A 17,516-nucleotide genomic window follows, 5' to 3' on the forward strand; every position below is an offset into this window, starting at 1 on the left:
TCACAGACCTGGCCACTGGGCCATCTGCCTTCACCTCCCCGGGCCACTGGGTCTGGAAGTAAAGGAGTCCAAGGTGATGGGTGAGAAAGTGTCTCCAGGGACTTCCCTGGTGGTCCAGTGGTTAAGAATCTGCCTGCCCAGGAAGAGGGACACGGGTTCGACCCCTGGTCCGGGAAGATTCCACACACCGCAGATCAGCTAAGCCTGAGCGCCTCCAGGACCGCAGTCCGTGAGCCCTAGAGCCCAGCTCTGCCACAAGAAAAGCCACCAGGATATGACAAAACCCACTGAAAAATTAAAAAAAAAAAAAAAAGAAAGAAAAGCCACCAGGATAAGAAGTCCCCGCGGGGCAGCTAGAGAGGAGCCTGGCTCAGGGCGGCTAGAGCAAACCGCGCAGCAGGGACGACCCAGCGCCGCCAAAAGTAAAGAAAAACAGCGGCTGCGCCGTGCCGGCTCAGTAGTTGCGGCCCATGGGCCCAGCTGCTCTGCGCCACGGGGAACGTTCCCGGACCAGGGATGGAACCCACGGCCCCCGCACTGGCAGGCGGACACACACCCCCCATGCCACCAGAGACGCCCGATGCCCGCGTGCTTGGGTTTCCTTCCGATTCAGGTCAGCAGAGAGCCCCGACTGCAGCTCCCGCGCTCTGCGGGAGGCTCCCGTTAGTTACCTGTCTTGCCCGTGCTGTCAGCAGCGCGTGTACTGACGCAGGTCAATCCCAGCCCTGTGATCTCTCCCGTTTCCTTTACTTCTCCTCCATCACTACCAGTCTCTGCTGGCCAGTCTACGGCCTGCCCGAGTGGCCCCCGGGGGCTCCCCCTGCAGGGATGAGGCAGGTCTGATGCCCAGGCTAAGTCCCAACCCCAAAGTGAGGGCCTCTGCTGAGTGAGGCGGGCACAGCTGAGGCTGAGCCCCTGGGGCGGGCTGCCAGCCAGCCTCCGCTCCGGCTCCCGCCGTGGCTCCCAGCGCCCTCGGGGGGAACGCCCACTCGCCCGCCCCCGGGCTCCCCCGGCCTGGGCCCCTGCCCCGGGCACCCCCACTCCTGTCCACAGACTCCAGGCCGACCCCTGCTTTGGCCTTGACCTTGACAGAGCTGCTGCCCGCAGACGGTTCTTCCCACCTCCGCTCCCCCAAGTGTGTGCTCGGATGTCAGCTTCTCAGGGAGGCAGCCGCCCTATTCAGGGCCTCACCCTGCCCTCCCCACCCAGCCCAGCAGCACACTCGAATGCCCCTATTGCTCTTTCTTGCCACAATGCCATCACCGGCTTCTGTACTAGATAATCTACTTATTTACTACACCTGCTGCTTCTTACAGACCCTCCCCTGACCCGCACCAGAAGGCAAGCTTCATGAGAGCAGGGTGGTGCTATCTGCCTAGAACAGCCCTTCCACACAGCAGACACCCAACAAGGATCTGTTCGATGAATGAATGAGTGAATGAATGAATGAACGAATGAACAAATGAATGAACGAACGAACGAACAAAAGAGGGCATCACTGCCATCAGAATGGGGCAGAGAGGCTGTGCCTCTCATAGAATGAACTGGCATTCAGGCCGGCGGGGGGGAGCATCACCCAGAGAAGGGAAGGGAGAGGGCTGGCTCAGGCGGAGAGCTCTGTTCTCAAAGGCGGTGCCCACAGCTCACCTGGAAATCCCCTGGAGTCACTCATTAACCCTGCCCCCCCACCGCCCACACACAGCCTGCCAGTCACCCGAGCCCAGACAGCAGCTAAAGCACAGTTTGAGCCACGGACCCTCCCTCCCAGGCCCAGCCTCCCACCAGGTAATCCACACCATCGTCTGAGCACCCCGTCTGAGCAGATCCTACCAGGAGCAGCGACAAAGGGGGTGGGATATACAAGACACCCCAGTCTGGGCAAACGAGCCCCGCCACACCCTCCCCGGCCTGCAGGCCCCAGGCAGGGTGGCCTGGCGAGGTCCCAGAAGCAAGGCGATGCGCCAGCCGTGGGGACCACCACGGCCACGGGGTCCTCTGGGCAGGGGGTTTGGAGAAGGCGAGGCATACAGACGGGCACCTGGGAGGCAGTGGGGGAGCACAGAGGCAGGGGTGGCGACAGTTCGGTCTTGGAGTGCGTGTGCGTGCTGAGTCACTTCACTTGCGTCCAACTCTTTGTGACCCTCTGGACTGTAGCCCGCCAGGCTCCTCTGTCCATGGGATTCTCCAGGCAAGAATCCTGGAGCGGGCTGCCAGGCACTCCTCTGGGGGATCTTCCCAACCCAGGGATTGAACGCACGTCTCTCACGCCTCCTGCACTGGCGGGCAGCTCCTTTACCACTAGCGCCACCTGGGAGGCGGGCGACTGGGACAATTCACTGTCCCTCGGAATAGAAAGAGACCACAGCACACCGGTGCAGGCTCTGGCTTTGCATCCTGGCTCCCCCGCTAAGTAACTGTGCAGCCTGGGCAAAATGACGGGGTCTCAGCTTCCTCCCCTGCAGGTTTCGTCCAGCATGACTGATCGGCTTGGCTTGTAAGAGGTGAGAGGGCATCCATATCAGTAACAGCCCTGAAGGGTACAGCCTAGCCTGAATTAATCGTGACGACTGTTAGAATTTACCAGCCTGAGTCTCGGGACCTTCTCTGATGGCTCCTGCCTGCCAGTCACGATGTGGGGCTGGTACCCAGGCATGTAGGGATGCCCAGGCAACCAGGCACGACATGAAAAGAGAAGAACCCCCAAAGCCAGAGAAGCTTCAGGGCTGTGGCCGTACCTTGATTTTCGAATGCTGCTCGCCTTTTATCTTGTCCTGCTTTCTTGGCTTGAAGCATCTCTTCAGGTCAGCCACAAGCCTCTGATTTCACCTGGAAAAAGAAGGGGAGATTTACACCAGGGAACAGGACCATGACGCTCAACTTCAAGCTTCAGACAAATGCCAGACAGTCTCCCAGGGACACAGGGGCTTCTAGGGACTCAATAAGCATAAAACTGTGGAATCAGAACAAAGGGAGAAATCCATTTCCTATCTGTCGTGTATGTGGCAAACCGAGGAAAGCCTTCAAAAGAAATACAGGTTATCCGCATGATAAACCAGACCTAGAATAAACTAGACACAGTGGGTATGACATGATAGTAACTGTGTTCAAATTACGACGAAATTTATTTTTTTCATTTAAATGTATTTATGCTTAATCAGAGGATAACCGCTTCACACTACTGTGTTGGTTTCTGCCGTACATCAACACGACCCAGCCACAGGTACACACACGTCCCCTCCCTCTTGAAACTCCCTCAGACCTCGAACCACCCCATCCTACCCCTCCAGGCTGTCACAGAGCACCGGGTTTTAAATCCACAGTTGACCTTTTCTACAAAGATGATCTGTAGCCACAGTCCTGAGTTGGGGAGCCTTTTGCTCAAAGATTCCTATGATGCTATTTCTGAATTTTCACATGCTCCCATCTTATGGTATGTTTGGATTCACTGAATGAGATAACACACCAGGAACACCTAGCCCTGTGCTCGGCCCCTGATGTGCACTCAGCAAATATTAGCTATGCTTTTACTAATGTGACTCCTTTGTGGGTTTCTAGAGAGCAAGGCTATTCCACACCATCCACAGAATTCCTGAGCAAATGGGCACAGTTATCAGCGTAGTTGCTGTTGCTGCAAAAAAATAGATATTTAATCTTTAAATTCGACCCCTCTTCAACTTACTTCAGAAACCAAGAAGAGTAGTATTTCAAAAGGTGTTTAAAAATAATAGCTCTATTCTCAGCTTCCCCATCATTAGGCTCAAAGAAATCACTGGAGATCCTTAGGCTGGCAAATGAAAACAGAAGAAAGAGAAGAGGGGGAAACAATGCCATCAGATTTGAAACAGAAAACCTGTAACCTTCGCTCATAAGAGAAAGCGTTGTTTGGGTGGCATTTGGTTCTTCGCTGGATGCACATACATCATAGCGGGGCTTGGATCGTGCACTCGTGTCTAGAGTTTCCGAGTTCCGGGGCCAAGCCAGTTCTCTGCAGCCACCGGATCCGGGTCCCTGAGTGTTCCAGCACCCCTCCCCCAATCCCGGGGACACATGTTTGTTGGGCGGGCTTCCTCTCCACAACCAGGAACTCATCTCAGGACCAACTTCCCAGGCGGTGCGAGTGGTAAAGAACCTCCCTGCCAATGCAGGAGACGCAAGAGATGTGACTTCGATCCTTGGGCTGGGAAGAGCCCTTGCAGAAGGAAGTGGTAACCCCACAAATGGGCACCCACTCCAGGATTCCTGCCTGAAAACCTCGTGGATAGAGGAGCTTGGTGGGCTATGGTCAGTGGGGTTGCAACTCACACGTGCCAGAAAACTCATTAAAAAGAAGCAAGCAAAACAGCAAGATGGGGCTTCGAAGCTGAGCCACCTTGGAATGGCTCACTGGTAATGAATTCCCCTCCAATGCAGGAGCTACAGGAGAAGAGGGTTTGGTCCCTGGGTCAGGAAGATCCCCTGGAGGAGGAAATGGCAACGCACTCCAGTACTCTTGCTTGGAGAATCCCATGGACAAAGGAGCCTGGTGGGCTACCGTCCACGGGGTCCCAAAGAGTCAGACACGACTGAATGACTCAGCATAAGCACAAAACCGCAGATACTCTCCAACTCCAACCCCAGTGTCCAGAATGGGTTCCTGTTCCTCAGTACTTTATGCAAAGTACCGACGCCCCACCCATGTTCAGCTTACTAGGTGGAAAGCATCTGATAACCCCATCAAGCTCAAACCTGGGTAAGTGGAAATGAATCCAACTGGCCTTCCGGGGGAGATGGGAAATGTCAACAAGTGGATCTAAACTTCCCCTGCCCCCATGACATCTCAGTCCAGCCAGGAGCAGACACTGGGGAAGGAGGGGAGGGGAACCTAAGGGAGGGGCTCTTTAAATCCTACGGTGAGATGAGGCAGGGACTGAGGGTCCCCAGACACAGCTGCTCACCGAAATCACCATTCCCCAGCCCCGGGCAGCTGGAAAACCATACTGAAACCTGGGTCCCATCCCCAGGGGTTGTGATGGGTCCTGATTAAGGTCCTGGCACTGGGTTTTTTAAAAAGGGGGTTTTGAAGTTCCCAGGAATCTACCTAAGGCCAACATCCAGTGGGCACAAGTCCAGGTCTCAGGACACTTTTAGGGGGGGTTGCAATTTCTTTTTAAAATCAGAAGGAGCTTTGACGATAATACTAATGCCTACAAAACAATGAATCCAGCCTGGGTTATAACCACCCTTTTATGAAGGCATAAAATATCATTATTATTTGATTGACTTTTACAGGTAGGAAGGAGCTCCCAAAGATAAAAGTACCTGAGGCCACAAGAATCTTAATTCAGCCCTGAATTTACCTATTTCCTTCCAACTGCCCAACCTGCCAGTCTTTCTTGTCCCCCTAGATTTAAACAAGTTCTCTGACTGAGGGGTCAGTTTGCTGGTTTTGACTCTGTCGCAAGCATCAGAACCCTACTCTCAAATAGACTTAGAACGAAAACGACAAAGGAGATGGAACTTTCTGGTGCACTAGAAGGTCCAGCTGTGTTTGGCTTCAGGCAGTCAACTTGCCAGGCTTCCCTGAGACCCTATGTTGAATCCCACACCCGACCCGACCCCAGCCTGAAGACTCTCCCCCAACTGCTGCTCATGGACTTGCCCCCCGACTCGGGTGGTTCCACCCCAGGAGCACTGGGCTTGATTCTCAGCAGGCAGACGCCCCAGTAGCCACCTTCTCCCCTCCTCGTGTGGAAGCAACGTCGCCTGGCAGGGCAGAGCAGCACCTCCGAGGTTCACACACTCGCCCTCGGCCCCTAGGGTGTAAGCACCGAGCGTCCACTGCACCTAGGCCCAGAAAAGACAGTTATATCATCTGATCTGGCAAATTCATACCATGAATTTGAGGGTTAGATCCACAGGGAAAAGTTAACCTGGATCTTTACTGGGATTTATCTCCAAGTTAGGATTAAAGTTTCCTTACTTATTTCTTTTAATTTTCTTGTGAGTCTTCCCTGGTGGCTCAGATGGTAAAGAATTCACCTGCAATGCAGGAGACCCAGGTTTGATCCCTGGATCGGAAAGACCCCCTGGAGGAGGAAATGGCAACCCACTCTAGTATTCTTATCTGGGAAATCCCATGGACAGAGGAGCCTGGCGGGCTACAGTCCATGGGGCCGCAAAAGAATCAGACACGAGTGAGTGACTAACACTTTCACTTTCATTTATTTCTTTTCATTTTCTTGCTGCGGGGCGGGGTTGGGGGGGTGGAAAGTCCTTTCTCTGCCTGCCGCCCCTAGAAAGCCTCTTAGACACCATCGTTATGGTATTTCTATTTGAGGACTCTGCTGGTCTCCATTTCACAGGCTGCTCATTGGTACTAAATTAAACCATGTGTTCAGCTGCCTAGACTATTTCCTGGCCTGTAGTAAGTAATAAATAAGTGCTAGCTCTTACTACTATTGTAAAAAAAAAAAAAAAAGAAAAATTACAGAATTGCATAGGTTAAGAAAAAAAAATCTGGAAAAAGAAAGCAAAGGTTACCAGCTGTCATCTCGGGGTAAGTAAGTTGATGGGTGATTTGTGTTCTCATGTTTGTGGGTCTAAAATGAACAGGCTTTGTTTGGTAGAGAAACAAAATGCCATGGTGTTTAAAAACTAATAAATGTGCAAGGGATATTCATCGTCTTGAACCAGAAACAAAACTATCCATGCCATTAAAAAAAAAAAAAAAAAGTCAAGACAGAATTTGCAGAATGGCTTGTGAAATCAAAAATGAATTGGAAATTGGGGGTCGCGTCTGCTAGCCTGACCCAAAGTTTGGGGTTCGAGGTGCGATTCGGCAAGGGCACCGTGGGGAGTCGCTCGGCCAGGGTGAGCCCAGAAGTCGGACAGGCCCGGAAAGTCAGGGCCCCGGGGTGATCTTAGAGGCAGCCTGAGATGTCCCTGAAGGATACGGTCAGCACTGGCCTGGCCTGTGTATCTGACCAGGAGTCCTCGCCCCACTGACAGGCTGCAGCCCCCGGGCTCAGCAGACCTGCTCTGTGGCATTTTCCGAATACCTGCGCTGTCACAGACAGAGGGCTCCCTGACGGCATCCGCGTTTCAGTTCAGGATCTACCACTGCCCGGAGTCTGCTACCCAACCTCCGGCTGCAAATAGACCCCGGCTCCACGACGCAGCTTACAGGGGCCGACCCGGAAGCAAGAGTCTGCTCCCCTCTGCGCGCCTGGCTGAGAGGGAGTGGATGTACCCTGGTCGGCACCCAGGTCCAGCCAGTTGAATTGCCACCCTTTCCCTTCCTCCTTAAAGGTTCCCTGAAACCCTGCGCCTAACCTTTTTCCCTAAGCCCAGCGTGCCAACTGCCCAGAGGGCAGGCTGGTCACCGATTGCCAAGTCATCGACAATTCTCGAGGACGAATGGGACCTCTTCCATCCCCCTCAGCCGGGCTCCCCTGGGGAGCTCCTCACTTCAGTGAATTCAGCGTCACTCTCCCCATCACCCAGATGCACAGCCCTGCCCTAAAGCTGAGTTACTCACTCCAACTCCAGCAGGTTCTTCTGCTAAGTCCATCTTCTGTTATCTCCCCATGGCCATGATAACCTCAGGTCCAAAATGTTCCCATAAGAAAAATGTCATTTATGGTCGGTTGTGTCCCAGCCCTTCACATGTGGTATTCCCTCCTCTGGTATCCCTTCTCACTGCGTTCACTATCCTTCACCTCGTTCCCTATCCCTGGCCCTAGTTCCGGGCTAGAAAGCTCCCAGCTCTTTGCTGCCTCAGGGTCTTTGCACCTGCTGTTTCCTTAGTGGGACCGCTTCCCTTAACTTCCAAAGTTCCTGCTGCTTGGCCAGCACATTCTCCACAACAGCTTTATCACACGGCCACCCAAGTGGCACAACTCAGCTGCGTCCATCACGGCACACTAAACCTCATCGGAAACGACTGTGTTTGTTTATTTCATTTCAGTTGTGCCTCTGCTACTGGGTCCTGGAGTGCAGAGAGCCTGTCTGTTTTGTTCTCCGTTGTATGAATAGCACATACTGTATGATATGCATGATACGGGTATCATATCTTTTGGCTGAATGAATGAATGAATATTGGTACCCCTCTACGAAAGATAAGGTGACTGACGTACAGAAAGACTTAACCCTTGCCCGAGGTCAGGCGGCTGTGAGCGGTTGAGTCAACATTTGTACTAAGCTCCTCCGGCTCCAGGGGGGAAGCAGAAAGCAGCCTGTTACTCTGCCTTCCACTGTTGCGATAACCCCCTATTGGAGCGCCTTGATTTCAGACTTTCCTTTTCCAGTCCACTCTACAAAACTCTCCCAGTCTATCATCCCAAAATACCAGTGAGCTCAGTCAGACTCCGCTGAGCCGCTGGCAGTGGTTTCCACTGCCTTCTTCCTATCGTGAGACTAGTCAGAGGGTCCTCTTCTCGCTCCAGGCTTGCTACAAGAAGGCGCTGCAGGCATCTTAGCTAACCTTCGCTGCCCCGCCTGCAGCACCGCCCCGCGCTGCCTCTCCCCAAACCTCCTGTCCAAGCCCAGTCCGAGCCTCACCTGACCTTCCAGGTGTCAGCGATGACTCACACTTGAGTCACCTCTGCCTGTACCCCTGTGTGTGTGCGTTAGTCCCTCAGGCGTGTCCGACTCTCTGCGACCCCATGGATTCGAGCCCACCAGGTTCCTCTGTCCACGGGATTCTCCAGGCAAGGATACTGGAGTGGGTTGCCATTCCCTTCTCCAGGGGACCTTCCCAACGCTGTGATCGAACCTGCATCTCTTATGTCTCCCACACTGGCAGGCGGGTTCTTTACCACTCGTGCCACCTGAGAAGTCCACATATACCCTGAGAAAATCGTAATTCAAAAAGACACGTGTACCCCAGTGTTCACTGCAGCACTCTGGACAATAGCCAGGACACGGAAGGAACCTAGCTGTCCATCAACAGAGGAATGAATAAAGAAGTTGTGGCACATACACCATGCGACATTACTCAGCCATTAGGAGGAGAAAACCTGGGTCAGTTGAAGCGAGGTGGATGAACAGAGAGCCTGTTAGACAGAGTGAAGTCAGTCAGAAAAAGGAAAACAAACATCATATATTAACGCTTATACACAGAGGCTAGAAAAATGGTACTGATGAATCTCTTTGCAGGGCAGGACTACAGACGCAGACATAGAGAATGCACCTGCAGACACAGCGGTGGAAGGAAAAGGGAGGGTGAAGGAGAGGAGCCCCGGGACACACAGATTACCTTATGCAAAGCAGAGAGCTAGTGGAAAGCTGCTGTGTAGGGCGCTCAGCCCGGGGCTGTGACGACCCTGGGGGAGGGGCGGGGGAGGGTAAAAATGCTCAACTCAAAAACATTTTTCCAAACTGTAAAAGCAACTATCTTCCAATTTAAAATATATTTTAAGAAATAACCGGAAGTGTTTCCAGCTTTCTCTTTTAAAATCACACCTTTGCCTGGAGGGACACCTCCCACACATGGCGTGTACCCACCCGGGACCTAGAGCTGCAGCATCCTCGGGCAGGAATGAAGGAGCTGCTGCGGCCCCGCTTGCCCCCAGCCTGCTAAGGACCAGCCCGCAAAGGTGTGCGAGGCCCAGGGCCCCGCCCTCCCGCCCAGCCCTGGCCCCCGTGTGTCAGCTCCACCTTGTCTGAATGGAAAACAAAATGCTCAACTCAAAAACATTTTTCCAAAGATATTTTAAGGAAAAATGAGATCACAGAAAATCAGGGAGGTAAGTTTAAATGGTGTGACCCCAAGCAACATTTTTTTTTAAAGAATCCCCTTGAGAGGATTGCTCATCAGATTGGGGGTGGGCATATCTGGGGAGACCTGAGTCCCGGGGACCACCTGGGTGGCGAGAAAGGTCCAGTGATGCTCTGTAAGCCCACACCCTGACTGCAAACGGGCCACACGGGCCCCGAGGTCCCTGAGGTTTGCGAAAGCGGCTGACAGCCCCCTTGCCAGCCAGGTCAACATTGCACCTCTGCCAGAGATACCAAATTTTCCTTCAACCACCCCAAACCCGGCTCGCCGAGCTATGAATAGTTATTAACGTTAACTTGAGGCGTTAATTAAAAAACGTTCAGCCAGGCACATTCTCATACTTTTAAAAAGTCATTTGGGCAATTGCCTTTCCATGCCGCAAACTTTCCAAACGACCAACAGGTTGACATTTCACGGTGCTGTTTGTTTTAATTTAAAAAAAAAAAAAAATGGGGAAACAGTCAGTTCCCCGGCTCACTTTTCACATACCTTGATTTACTGATGGGCAAATCCCAACTTAAGCGCTATGCCTTGTGGTTGGGGGACAAAGAAGCCCCCATCTCCCGGGGTTGCTGCCTGGGCTGGTCAGGATGGAAGTGGCCAAAGGACCTGATTCCGCTTTCTCTCTGTCTTCCCCTCCCCAACGCCCAGCCATCAGCTTCCTTTGTTGCTTTTTTAGTCAACTTGAGATTCAGGGGGCCTCAGGGAAGACCCTTCACGGTGCTCCAAATTCTTTCTTAAAGCAGCAGCTCCCAGCATCAGCTGGGACCGTGTGAGTTTGAATCGTACCTCGGTCACATACAACTTGGACTTTGTCTGGACCTCGGTCTCCTCATTTGCCAGCAGTCGGCACAACAATATTAACAGCGCCGCCCTCCAAGGCTGCTGGAAGGGTCAAAGAATTAAGGTTGGTAAAGCACTTCCGACAGTGTCCGGAGCACAGTAAATGTTACTACGTGCGATCATTTAAGTGCCTCCCCTCCTCGCGAACAAACTCGGATCCAGGGCCCCTGTGCTAAGCACAAGCAGAGCTGGACCTGTCCTGGCTGGCTGGAGCAGGGAGGCCGGGTCACCCAGCGCCCTGCTTCCCGGGGAGGCCTGAGGTCCTTCCAAGGCCCAGCTGGGCCCCAGGGACACGGCTCACTCTGGGAACCGAAGGCGCTCGTGCTCCCGTGTGAAACACAGAAGCCTGTCCCCGTAGGCAGGGAGTTCTCCCTCGACGGCTGGACTGAGCACTGCAGGGCCCTCCCCAGGGCCTCGGCGGGCCCCGGGCAGGCAGACGACAGCCAGGGTGAGGCACAGAGCTTGTAGCTGGGTGCACACTCACCCCCAGCCCTTCCTCAGGGCCACACCGTGGCCAGGCAGCCTGGTGGACGCTGGACACCAACAGCGGCAGTGAAGGAGAAGGCAGAGAAGGAGGGACTTTCTTAATAAAAAAAAGAAACTCACATGAAGCCTCCCTGCAACCCTATAACAAGAAAACGCAACACACAGGTGGGCCCAGACCTTACCTAAAGTCACCGCACCCCACAGGGGCAGTCTGATGTGGACAAGGCACCTACTATGTGCTTGTGCTTTTAGACTAGGTGGTAACAACGCCAACTGGGAGACAGGTCCCCGCTCCAAGAGCAGAAATAAGACCCTGAAAACAAATGATGCTCGCGTTTTGTGATACATATTACATGGTTTTAGTTGCTAACTCACGTCCGACTTTTGCGATTCTATGGACTGTACCCCACCAGGTTCCTCTGTCCATGGGATTTCCCAGGCAAGAATACTGGGAAGGGTTGCTCTTTCCTTCTCCAGGGGATCTTCCCAACCCAGGAATTGAACTCTAGTCTCCTGCACTGCAGGCAGATTCTTTTCCAACTGACCTATGAGGGAATCCCTCATTATATATGGATATGTTACACATTCTATGTGTATATTATAGATTATATTATAGGTGTTATATGTTACATATAGCATTTGTAATATGTAACATATGAGAATCCCTTGGACTACAAGGAGATCAAACGAGCCAATCCTAAAGGAAATCAGTCCTGAATATTCATTGGAAGGACTGATGCTGAAGCTGAAGCTCCAATACTTTGCCACCTGATGCAAACAGCTGACTCTGGAAAAGTCGGCTTTGGAAAAGACCCTGATGCTAGGAAAGATTGAAGGCAAAAGGAGAAGGGAACAACAGAGGATGAGATGGTTGGAAGGCATCACTGACTCGATGGACATGAGTTTGAGCAAGCTGTGGTAGATACTGAAGGACAGGGAAGCCTGGTGTGCTGCAGTCCAAAAAAAGTCCAAAAGTTCAAAGCTCAGTCGTGTCCGACTCTTTGTGACCCCATGGACTGTGGCCTGCCAGGCTCCTCTGTCCATGGGATCCTCCAGGCAAGAACACTGGAGTGGGTTGCCATTTCCTCCTCCAGGGGATCTTCTCTACCCAGGGATCGAACCCGGGTCTCCTGCATTGCAGGAAGACTCTTTACCATCTGCGCCACCAGGGAAGCCCAGTGCAGTCATGCGGTCACAAAGAGGCAGAAAGGATTTAGTGACCCAAGGACAACAACAAATGTTACACATCGGCGTTTATGCACGCACAGGATACGCCGACTGTGGGCAAGGCGAGAGCATGGCTCCACCCCTCTGGTGGCAAGTAGGTCACCCGGCAGGGGAGCAGAGAAGAGCTGTCGTGTCATCCGCCAGAGTTCACCTGGCTCAGTGGAAGCGATGACATTCAGCCTCTCCAGGTGTGAATTACAACTTTGCCGCTTTTTAGCTGTACCGTCTGGGGCACAAGAGGTCTTTAACACCTTTCTGAGCATCAGTGAAGAGAACGCAGTTCATAGCCACCTGCAAAGCAGGCAGGCAAAAGGTGATCGATTAACCACCGAGGAGAGAAGGCGAGAATGCATGGCAGAGGCGACGTTTGAATGAGGCCGCTGGGAGGTGCTTGGCTGAGCCCAGAACCAGAAGAGCAAGCCAGAGGCCCTCGTGGGAGCCCGGGGCAGCCCAGCCCCGACCCTGCGTTCCTGCTGCTGTATCATTTCCATCAGCAAAATCAGGACAATCTGCATCCTTTTCCTGTCTCCCCGGGATGTCTGGGGACACGGGAGAACCCAACAGGGGGCTGGGGCGGGCAGGCTGGAGATGGGCCATCTCAGAAGAAAGGCAAGTTGTGAGCAGGAGAGATGATTATTTTCCTTGTGGAAGGCAAGTGTGGGCAACGGGGGCAGGTTTCTTCGGGTTTATCACAAAACCCTAACAGAAGAGAGGTTATTTAACCGAGACCAGGAGAAGAATGTGCAGATATTTTAAAATATCAAACGGAATTCCTGAAGCCCCATAATGTGACACCTCCTTTGCCAGGCTTGGCTGATGGCAAAGCCGCGAGCTCAGACTCGGGGCCGGACAGATCAGACGGTTGATTAACTTGGCCTTCCGGATCCCAGGGCGACAGGCCCCTCTTGGGACCCGGCGGTGTGGGGACCCAGCCTGGCCCCGTGCGTGGTCTGACACCACCGGCTCCCAGGCTGGGTTTGGGGTGTGATTTTAGACAGTTTCTTAAACATGGAGGCCAGAGGCAAGACAATGATGGACCTCTGTCTCACTCTCTAGGCTTCCGAGGAGACGAGGGACCTGTTGGGACCCAGGCCCAACACCCTCCAGCTGTGGATGGATGTGATGACCCAGGAGGAAGGCTGGGGGGATGGAGCACAAAAGGAGAGAAGATCAGCCCTCCTGCCGTAGACTCAGAAAGCCCCAGACACAGGGCTCAACAGTCCTCTAAGAGGGCAGAGGTTCACACACAAGGGCATGTGTGCAACGGAGCACAGAGCAGACACACGTCTGACCCTGGGGGCTTCCCAGGTGGCGCTCGTGGTAAAGAACCCGCCTGCTGACGCGAGAGGCATCGTAAGAGACGCAGGTTCCATCCCTGGGTTGGGAAGATCCCTGGAGAAGGCAGTGGCAACCCACTCCAGTACTCTTGCCCAGAAGATCCCACAGACAGATGAGCCTGGTGGGCCACAGCCCGCAGGGTCACAAAGAGTCGGACACGACTGAAGCGACTTGTCACACAAACATGCACGCACTGACTGCCCGGGGCCTTGGAGCCTGATGCAGAAACTGGACACAGCCCAACTGCACGGTGCATACAAGGTGCGCGTGCACGCACGCACACACATACACATGTACACATGTGCGCGTGCACACATGCACACATGCACACACGCATGCACACGTGCACACATGTACACACATACACACATGCGCACACATATACACACGTACACATATACAGACACATACACACACGTGTGCACACATGTACACACATACACGCAAACACACGCACGCACACACAAACACATACAAACACAAACACATACACACAAAGACACACATGCATACACACATACACACACGTGTGCACACAGATACACACACACACACACACAGAGGCTATCATCTATGCCTTATACCGGAACACGAGCAAGCAAAGTTTTATCAACTTAAGGAGCTGAAGGGTCAAACCCAGAATTGGGTCAGAGATTAGGTGCGCCTATCACCTTAGTTTCAGAAGACGTGGGTGGCATTTCTATTTACGTAGGCACAGGCGTCAGTAAAAACTGCAGCACCACTAGTTTCCAGAAACACTTGGTACACGCTCCAGTCCCTCCACCTGCCTGCTCAGAGACGCCACAGCCACCTCACGCTCCTGCAAATTCCCAGTTATGTCCGTACCATTAGCTCATCCCCAGGAGGCTGGATGCCCCTTGAAGGCACGGTCCATCCCCACTCATCTTCTCACGCTGTGGGATTAACGTAAAACCTTTCAGAAATCCCGCTTCCCCAAACCTCCTCCGCTGAGGAAGATAATTCTACTGCCTTATATGAAGGAAGACCTAGGGCTGAACGATTCTGCCACCATCACATTCCATGTTATCACCATAAGGTCAAGGGACTGTCGAAAAAAATAGGAATCTGGCGATCTCACTACGGGGCATACACCCAAGGGAATCAGAATTTAAAAAGACACACGTACCCCAATGTCCATCGCAGCACTATTTATAATATCTAGGGCATGGAAGCAGTCTAAACATCCACCAACAGAGGGATAAAGAAACTAGTACGTATACACAATTACTCAGCCACAAAACGGAAAGGATTTGAGTCAGTTCTGATGAGTGTATGAAACTAGAGCCTATTATCCAGGGGACCTCACTTGGATATAAGGTTGCTGCAGATGTTGTTGTTTGGTCACTCAGTCATGTCCGACTCTCTGCCACCCCATGGACCGCAGCACACCAGACTTCCTTGTCCTTCACTCTGTCCCAGAGCTTGCTCAAGTTCATGTCCATTGAGTCGGTGATGCCATCCAACTGTCTCATCCTCTGCCGTCCCCTTCTCCTCCTGCCCTCAATCTTTCCCAGCATCAGGGTCTTTCCCAATGAGTCAGCTCTTCGCGTCAGGTGGCCAAAGTATTGGAGCTCCAGCTTTAGCATCAGATCTTCCAATGAATATCCAACCTTTAGGATGGACTGGTTGGATCTTGGAGTACATGACTCTCAAGAGTCTTTTCCAACACCACAGTTCAAAAGCATCAGTTCCTCAGTGCTCAGCCTTCTTTATGGTCCAACTCTCAGATCCATACATGACTACTGGAAAGACCATAGCTTTGACTAGATGGACCTTTGTCAGCAAAGTGATGTCTCTGCTTTTTAATACACAAACTCATACCTCCTCTTAAGTTAGTTTGCTAGTTTGTCAACTGTATTTTGAATCCCTGAATCTCCTTACAGGGCCAGAAATACAGACTTACTTGCAGAAGAATTTGTGTTCATCTAGAGATGGGCACAGATGACAAAAAATACCCCCAAAACAAACAAAACCCTCCACACTATCTGTGTTTATATACATTTTTATATGTTTGCCATGATTGCATCTTTGCAAATTGAATAAAATTAGGTATCTGCTCACTGCTTTCTCTTCCCTGGTTATCTACCCTCAGCCAGTCTCCAGCTGTGAAATATGGAGGCTCAGCCTTGGAATAAAAAGGAGGACTCGGGTGGAGCCAAAGTCGGGTTTAGAACAAGGGTGTCCCAGCACAGGTGTTACCAGCTAGACCTCAGAGCCTGTAGGATTCACTCTCCTTCCTGGAGAAAATGCCGTGAGCCTCTCGCACAGACATTCACACCAACTGGGACTTTGAACCAGAAGGCTCTGGCTATTCAAAGATGCCTGGAGAAGTCTCCAAAATTCCCAGCTTGTGGGCATCTGAGAATTCATGGCCAGATGCAGACGCTCAATCTAAAGGCATGGTGTGGTGGGTGATGAAACCCTTCGCCCTTTTGAGCCCCTCTGCAGCAAGCGCCAACCTGAGAAGGTCACGAGATGAGCAGCTTTGCCGGTGACCAGGACCACCTCCCACACTGCCACGAGGATAAGGAACTAGAGATGCACCTTATGCCAACGTCACGTCAGAACCCAGACTGTCAGAAACCTCCCAAGAAGCCAGGACAGTGCAATTCCATCTTTTCGGTTAAGAAAAAAACGCCCCTGCGATGATTCATCTCTGCTAAAAACGGCAAACTCATGATCTTGCTGGCATTCATTTCCCATCTAAAATAAATATACCATAATTCCGCATCTCTGATCACAACGGCAAGTTTGAGAGATCAACAATCAGGTTTGAATGTTAAAAGAAAATCCTTTTTCCCCTCTTCTTTGCCAGCAGCTAAGTATAAACGAGAGCCGAGAGAGATGCGGGAAGCCAGAGGGCACCCACTGCCCAGCGGCAGCCCCGTCTGCTCTGCGTTTGCACCCGTCCTCGGCTCCCATCCCGGGGGTGTCCATTCAGATACTGCAAGGGTATCTTCTTGTTGTGGTTCAGTCGCTCAGCTGTGTCCAACTCTTTGCAACCCTATGGACTGCAACCATCTCATCCTCTGTCGTCCCCTCTCCTCCTGCCCTCAATCTTTCCCAGCATCAAGGTCTTTTCCAATGAGTCAGTTCTTCACATCAGGTGGCCAAAGTATTGGAGTTTCAGCTTCAGCATCAGTCCTTCCAATGAATATTCAGGGTTGACATCCTTTAAGATGGGCTGGTTGGATCTCCTTGCACTCCAAGGGACTCTCAAGAGTCTTCTCCCACACTACAGTTCAAAAGCATTAGTTCTTTGGCACTCAGCCTTCTTTATGGTCCATAAAGGGCGTCAGATGACCTGCTGGGAGCTGGGGTTTCATCAGTGACAGATCAATCCAGCCTCTGCTTGTCCCACTGGCTTGTATTCCAGGCAGGATCACAGAGCATGAACACAAGTAAACACAAAAACAACAGATAAATCATGAAGCTTCTAGGAGGAAAAAGAGAAGGATGCTCTGGGAGAGGGAGGCAGGTGACAGTGACATGAAGGCCCCTTGCAGGACACAATCTTCAGTTGTTCACCTGGAGGGGAGGACTTAAGTTCGCCCCATGAGTGAAGGCAGGCTGCGGTCACCTCTGCCTGAGTTCTGGAGGTGACCGGGGTGGGCCCCAGCTCCAAGACCGCGCTGGGGAGAGCGGCCACGCTGAAACGACGAGAACAAAGAACGGCTAGGCTTGCGAGAACACAACGCCCCTGAGCACACAGGGGAGCCCTCGTTTTCACAGAACTGTAGACGCGACCTCAAGGCGAGGGCGGAAAGTCAGGGAGCCCTTGAAAAAGCAGTGCTTCCTTGCAGCACCGGCCGCTGAGCTGAGTTCACAGTGGGCTGGGAAGGAC

At 52.4% G+C, this 17,516-nt stretch overlaps 1 long non-coding RNA gene across 1 annotated transcript in view; it reads right to left on the minus strand.

Moving 5' to 3' along the window:
* LOC136149951 (uncharacterized) overlaps positions 1 to 17,516 on the minus strand; it is a 158,416-nt gene that overhangs the window by 24,246 nt on the left and 116,654 nt on the right. Inside the window, exon 2 of the long non-coding RNA XR_010659728.1 lies at positions 2,736 to 2,826. This is a non-coding gene — a long non-coding RNA (uncharacterized lncRNA). The remainder of the gene's footprint in view (positions 1 to 2,735; positions 2,827 to 17,516) is intronic.

This window comes from Muntiacus reevesi, chromosome 18 (assembly GCF_963930625.1).
Source record: "Muntiacus reevesi chromosome 18, mMunRee1.1, whole genome shotgun sequence".
Classification (NCBI taxonomy): domain Eukaryota; kingdom Metazoa; phylum Chordata; class Mammalia; order Artiodactyla; family Cervidae; genus Muntiacus; species Muntiacus reevesi.